This window comes from Poecilia reticulata, chromosome 15 (genome assembly GCF_904066995.2).
Source record: "Poecilia reticulata chromosome 15, P_reticulata-male-v2, whole genome shotgun sequence".
NCBI lineage: Eukaryota > Metazoa > Chordata > Actinopteri > Cyprinodontiformes > Poeciliidae > Poecilia > Poecilia reticulata.
Genome location: NC_088844.1, coordinates 4,505,906 through 4,513,014, shown reverse-complemented (window position 1 = coordinate 4,513,014; position 7,109 = coordinate 4,505,906). Strand labels below are relative to the sequence as shown.

Here is a 7,109-nt window from a genome sequence, read left to right as displayed (position 1 = left end):
GAGTTGGAGTTTGTTATGTTGACCTCAGTTTTTGGGCCCAGTTCTTCATTGTTTAATTATTTTTGAACTTTTTTGTAATAAATTAAGATTATTTTTGGATTCATTCAGCATCTCTCTGGCTGGTTTATGCAAGAACCCTCACATGCAGGAAGACAGATAACATAATATATAATAGAATGATTATGTATAAACTAGAAACTAACAAGCATGATTTATATTTTGGGTTCTTGTTAATAGCTGCCCTGATAATAATGTCAAAGTTTGGTTTGCTGAATAATGTATTCAGTTTTGATGCTTCATTGGTATCTACAATGTTAATTAAATATTTATAATGTTATTTCCACTCTGGCTGAAGCTCCTCACATTTTGGGAGGATTGTATTAGGACCTTGTTATAAACTACAGTAAGTACAATAATGTGTGGAGTCAGCAGAAATAAAGAGACTTTGTTCACTGAGACACAACAACTTTTATTTTTCTTTAGTTTGTCTCAACTCTCCTTGTTGCTCTGCCATCAGCTGGTAGCTGCTTCCTGCTGAAGGATCCAGGTGTTCTGATGGTTCTCCATCATGTCGGCCATGTTGCTCTCCTTCTGGTAATCAGATGATATAGATTATAGCACATAAATGTAGATGAATAACAGTGATTAATGTGGACGTTACATATACATAAGGAATTATTTAAAACAGACATGTTGCTATATATATATATATACAAACACCACTTTTTTTTTTTACCATCCAGCCAGAATTAATTAACTGGAATAGTTGTGTAAATTAAAGACAAAATGTAATTACTTGTAAGTTTTAGGCCTATGCAGACAAACAGCCATGGATAAAATACCACTATCGTTTTCTTCAGGTTTATTGTTCATTCTACAATTAATAATTCATAACAATTTGATTAAGAACTGATATCTAGCCATTTTACAATAGGATGTCATATGACATGTTTTATTATCTCACAATGGGGGAAACTCAGATGCAACATGAGAAACAATCTGTAGATTCACACAAAGAAACAAATGACGGTAACATGCTGAACAATATTGAGTTATTTATAACTAATGTGCAACTGAGTGTCTTTAGAAAATGCACATGTTGTGTTTGAGTAATAAAAATACAGCAGGCTTTGTGTTTTAAATGTCTTCCATGACTGTATGTATGCAACCTTAAATATAGTAAAAACCAGACAGATTTATCTACAAACTGCTCACCTGGCTGGACAGCAGCGGCGTTAGCTGCGTCTGAGTCGGTGTTCACCGAGGGGCTCCAAGCGGCTAACGAGGCTAATGAAGCTAACGAGGCTAATGAAGCTAATGAGGCTAATGAAGCTAACGAGGCTTTCCATTCTCTCCACTACGGTGACAAAAGCGACTCATTCCTCACGGCTTCATCGAGCTGCCGGCTGAATATTGAAATCCGAAAGACTTTTAGTTCACGGCTTGTTTGTATCTTCCTTCACTTCCTGTTGCAGCGAGTTTCAAACGTTGCGCCTTCATTTTTCTTCTCTCTTCGCCTCGCTCTTCTGACCACGCCCTCAGCCAATCAGTGAACAGCAGCGAAGCTTGCGTCACCTACCAAACCCGGCCTTGCTGACCCTGCTGACCCTGCTCTGTAGCAGGACCCTAAAAAGCAGCGCCAGCCCCGTTGAAAAGGCCGGTGGGAACACAAGGAAAGCGAGCCGAGCCGAGCCGAGCCGGGCGGGCCGGTGGAAAAGGGCAATATGTGCTTTAGAGACTCTAAAGTTTACACCTTAGCTTGCCGACACAATAAAGACAGAGACATGCTGACATGCTGCTGAACAGAATAAGATCAACAGACTGACAGAAGAGCCTTTGGGAGATTGGGAGACGTGTTGAGGCGAGTTTGTACAACGTGAAACATAAAAACACCCCTTCAGTCTGATTCCTTCCTATCTGTCTCTGAGGATCTTTAGTAAAATTTCACGCTGTCCGTCTCGGTCTGGAATGTGTTAGTTTTGAAAATGAAAATAGCAGGTAAGTGCTTTTCTGTGTCATCCAAGGTGGTTGATGTTTTACCATTTCCTTTTCACTCTTGTAGTTCGACGGTTTCATTTAAGACACACATGGTTCAGTGTAAAAAGCAGCAAGGTGAACAAGTTGGTGTACCTTAAAGGGACAGTATTCTGTAAACTTGACTTTTTTACCAGTGTGAAACACTGATATAAACATTGTTAAAGCATTAATACAGAAGCAATGTTGTGAGGACTTCCTTATAAAGATGAGTTTAAGAGAGAGTACCCATTTTTAAAGAGACAAAGGTCCAATTTCAAGGTGTTAAATCAAATAGTAAAATTTATTTTAAGTTATGGATCATATATATTTTTATAACAACTGAAAGTAACATAGTTACTTTATTATGCTATAAAATGGTTAGATGTGCCTGGAAAATGCATAATACTGTCCCTTTAAAAGAGCTTAAACTTGGAGGAAAACTTTTCTAGTCCTTACCAACCAGGAAGCATTAAAGGTTGAAAAATGAAAGACAGTCAAAAAATTGATAAAATTATGAATATTTAAAATATTGAGAAATGAAAACATGAAGCATCTTTTCATAATTCCATCCGAGAGTCCACTGGACTGAAGCCTCCTGTCAGGAACGGGGGTGGTTGGTGGTGAGGAGAGAAACGCTGAGACCCAGGTTTTGATGAAAATGATGATGAATTTAATGAAAGTGACTCAAACAGTCCAGATCTTCAGGCAGCACGAAAACACAGAGGCTCAACACCGGTAGCAACTGAATTCAAAGACTGACATGATGAGCAAATGCCGACACAGGACTTACCAGTTCAACTGTGTCAGCAGACGAACTATCATAGACAACGACAAGGATCCGACAAGAAACACAGACAACAGGTGAGACTAAATACACTGGGAGGGTAATCACAGGAACGAGACACAGCTGGGATCAATCAACGGGGAAGACAGGACAGAGACTCAGGGAAACAGGACTAAACAGAAAATCTCAAAAATAAACACACAGGAACATGGATCATGACAGTACCCCCTCCTCAAGGGGCGGCTACCAGACGCCCAACAGAAAAGTTCAAAAACAAAACGACCCAACAGGGTGGGCGGAGGGGTGATGGCAGGAGGGCTCGAGTCCAGAAAACAAAAACTAGATCCAAACAGGAACTCCAACACAGCAAAACCTTCTGGGGGCCGACCACGGCACAGGAGGTGAACCTCTCGTGGGAGGTCCGGCGGGCGGCGACGCAGGAGGCGGAGCTTGAGCCGCGGTGGGCGGCGACGCAGGAGGCGGAGCCTGAGCCGCGGTGGGCGGCGACGCAGGAGGCGGAGCCTGAGCCGCGGTGGGCGGCGACGCAGGAGGCGGAGCTTGAGCCGCGGTGGGCGGCGACGCAGGAGGCGGAGCTTGAGCCGCGGCGGGCGGCGACGCAGGAAGCGGAGCTTGAGCCGCGGCGGGCCGGTCGGAGCGCCGGCTGCTGCAGGCGCTGGAGACTGGGGCTCGGGCGGAGCGCCGGCTGCTGCAGGCGCTGGAGACTGGGGCTCGGGCGGAGCGCCGGCCGCTGCGGGAGCTGGGAGCTCTGGAGGGACACTAGGGGACTCTGGAGGGACACTAGGAGGCTCGGGCGGCTGCTCGTCAGCAGCGACCGCAGGAAACTCTGGAGGCTCGGGCGGCTGCTCGTCAGCAGCGACCGCAGGAAACTCTGGAGGCTCGGGCGGCTGCTCGTCAGCAGCGACCGCAGGAAACTCTGGAGGCTCGGGCGGCTGCTCGTCAGCAGCGACCGCAGGAAACTCTGGAGGCTCGGGCGGCTGCTCGTCAGCAGCGACCGCAGGAAACTCTGGAGGCTCGGGCCACGCCACTAGGCGTGCCGCTTGCCGACCAGGCGCCAGCCTGGCTACCTGGAACCCCACGGCAAGGGGAACTGTGGCGACTGGAGTCGGGTAGTGGGTGGCGGCTGGAGCGGAAACTGGAATTGTCGGTGGTGATGGGTAAGTAGTGGGGGTTGGAGTGTACTGGGTGGAACGGAACAGTGGAGGAGCTGGAACCGTTGAGGCGAGTCTTTCGAGGAATTCCTCGTGGAGCTCCCCCACCAGGTCCAGCATGAACGGATCCTCCGAAAACATGCTGAACAAGCAAAAAAAATCTTCCTCGAACTCAATGTTGTAAATGTCCTTTGATTTGAGGAATGGGTATGGAGCTGTGGGGGTGGTAAATGGGTCCATGTTGAAAGGTAGCGTTTCCTCGCCGTTTGTGGTCGGATCCTTCTGTCAGGAACGGGAGTGGTTGGTGGTGAGGAGAGAAACGCTGAGACCCAGGTTTTGATGAAAATGATGATGAATTTAATGAAAGTGACTCAAACAGTCCAGATCTTCAGGCAGCACGGCAGGGCGAAAACACAGAGGCTCAACACCGGTAGCAACTGAATTCAAAGACTGACATGGTGAGCAAATGCCGACACAGGACTTACCAGTTCAACTGTGTCAGCAGACGAACTATCATAGACAACGACAAGGATCCGACAAGAAACACAGACAACAGGTGAGACTAAATACACTGGGAGGGTAATCACAGGAACGAGACACAGCTGGGATCAATCAACGGGGAAGACAGGACAGAGACTCAGGGAAACAGGACTAAACAGAAAATCTCAAAAATAAACACACAGGAACATGGATCATGACACCTCCTGGTTATCCCACCAAATACGGATTTCTGAACTCTTCCTGAGTTCAAACAGTATTGTTGTTTCTAAATGAATATTAACTTGTTTTCTTTGCATTACTTGAGGTCTGAAAGCACTGCATCTTTTTCGTTATTTTGACCTTCAAAAAATATTACATTTTTGCTTGGAATTTCAGAGACATGTTGTCAGCAGTTCATAGAATAAAAGATCAATGTTCATTTTACTCAAACATATACCTGTAAGAAGTAAAATCAGAGAAACTCATCATTTTAAGTGGTCTCATTTTTTTTTTCCAACTCTGTATGTTCCAGGAGTTCAAAACTTTTATTTCCGATAGAAAAACATTTTGAGGTAGAAATAGAGCTTGGTCATAATATTGCATGTGCTTTGCTTTACTGCATATTTAAGATTTATTATTCCTATTCAGCCATATTATCAGATGAAAAGGATTTAAAATGATAGTGTTCTGTTACTCTAATGTGAGTGAAACTAAAACTAGGACAAAACATGAGTGTTTTAAGAAGTTGTAGGAAATGTTTATTAGAATTATTACTTATAAGATGAGTTAATAACTTGCCTATACTTTTATCGGACAACACTAAAGATATGACACATATCTGTTTAAATTTAAAGTTCAAAAATTAGGTTAGAATAAAATGTATTCTATAAAGGTTTATTTCTGAAATAATTAACAAATTATCAGTTACTCTGAGTTGACATATTAATTACTAGCAAAATCAAAAGCATCACTTTGTCCACTAAAAAACAATCCCAGTTGTATTACTGTCAGAACTTTTGTTGACAATAACCAATGTCTTCCTGTCATAAATCATCGATTTGACACATTTTGTCATTTGGAGTAAAAAGATGTAAGTTTGCAAGCCAGAACAACATCCTAACTTTGAAGTAAGGGGATGGTAGCTGCATGTCGTCAGGTATTTTGCTGCAGGAGAGCCTGGAATCATAAAACAGAAAACATTTAACTGTTTTAACTTCCCATAATGTCCCATAATGGGACAATTTCTCCACTTTATTGGGTGGTTATTGGGATTGATCCAAAATCCCCACATCTATCAAGGAAACTGCGTAACCAACTACAGAGTGGTGATTAGGAGCACCAGATCATCTGCTCATGGTCTGTAAACCATAAAAAAAACATATTCATTTTCCTAAAATAAATCCTACATTTCCACACGGGACTGACCAATAAATCACTCAGTATGAATACATTGTTTGTCTACCCCAGCTCCTCTGTGACAAGGCTTGATTTTTAATATCTGACTTTTGTTTGTGCGTGTAATGCCATCTAAGCTCATTGTGGGAACCCCAGATTAATTTCTGGGCCTGAGATGAGTGTGGAATTATACCAGAGGAACAGAAGCAGAGATAAAAAGAGAAGGGGGGAGGGGGCTTTGGGTGTGAAGCTGACACAAACAAATAAAGAGACAGACAGGCCAGAGGACAGAGACGGGCACTATCAGGGGAGAATTACTGTACGTCATAAGCTTACAGGCACGAGGCTCTGACAACTCTGGTTATTGATAGAACAACAAACTCCATTGTGTGCCAAAAAGAAAAGGTCACAGTATTCAACTTATGGTTCAGGAGGCGTATATGTCACCTCCTAAAGCGCGTTGAAAAGGGTAAGTAATCACTCCTATCTCACTGCTTTCACAGCCAGTACTTCCACAGAACTCACTGTGAGCGGGAAACAGCCCAACCACACTCAAGGAGAAAACCTTGGAAAAAAAAAAAATCTAAAAAACAAAACAAGCACTGATATGTTTGCTAATTCTGAAGGACTCCAGTGTCGGCTGGCTGGTCAGCGAACATCAACTAAACAAAGCAGATTCAGTTGCATTTTAAATGTCACAATTTCTCTGCATTTTTCCAGTACAAAAAATATTACAGATAGTAATTGAGGAGGAAGAATCAGAGGGGAATGTTAGGAGCCTCATGAACTCAGCAAAATCTTATGTTCACAACTAAAGTCTGATTTAATCCTACAGATATATATTTTTATATGTCTGGAGAATGTCAGTTATTTTACTTTGTATTGTCAGGTTGGAAAAAGTTTTCGTACGGACGTGGTTGTGATACTCGTTCTAGCAAGGTGCGACTTACTGGCATTGTCTAGCAGGCAGAGTACACAGCAGCCAGCTCCATAGTGACACAGCGGCTAACAGTTTAGGTCAACAAGAGCATCTTCAGTTGCTGCTGCCCTCTAATGAAATACGTTTAACCTAATATGAGCTTTGAATAGGAAGGTGAGGACTTTAAGATGGACTCCACGTCTTACTTTGAAGTTAGAAAGTAGTTAAGAATTGCTTTCTTCTGTTACAGGGTCGTCTTACGGACCCTGTGGCTACGCTCTTTTCACTGTGAATATAGAACATCAGTCTAGCAATTAGCCATTAGTTAACATCTTCTTCAAAGCCT

General features: G+C 43.2%; 1 long non-coding RNA gene across 1 annotated transcript; it reads right to left on the bottom strand.

The window, feature by feature from the left end:
- Positions 1-444: 444 nt before the first annotated feature.
- On the bottom strand, positions 445-2,411 carry LOC103476602 (uncharacterized). Its single transcript, XR_535504.3, has 2 exons — positions 1,216-2,411; positions 445-591 (listed from the first exon to the last, which is right to left on the bottom strand). It is a non-coding gene; the product is annotated as an uncharacterized LOC103476602 (long non-coding RNA).
- Positions 2,412-7,109: the final 4,698 nt, after the last annotated feature.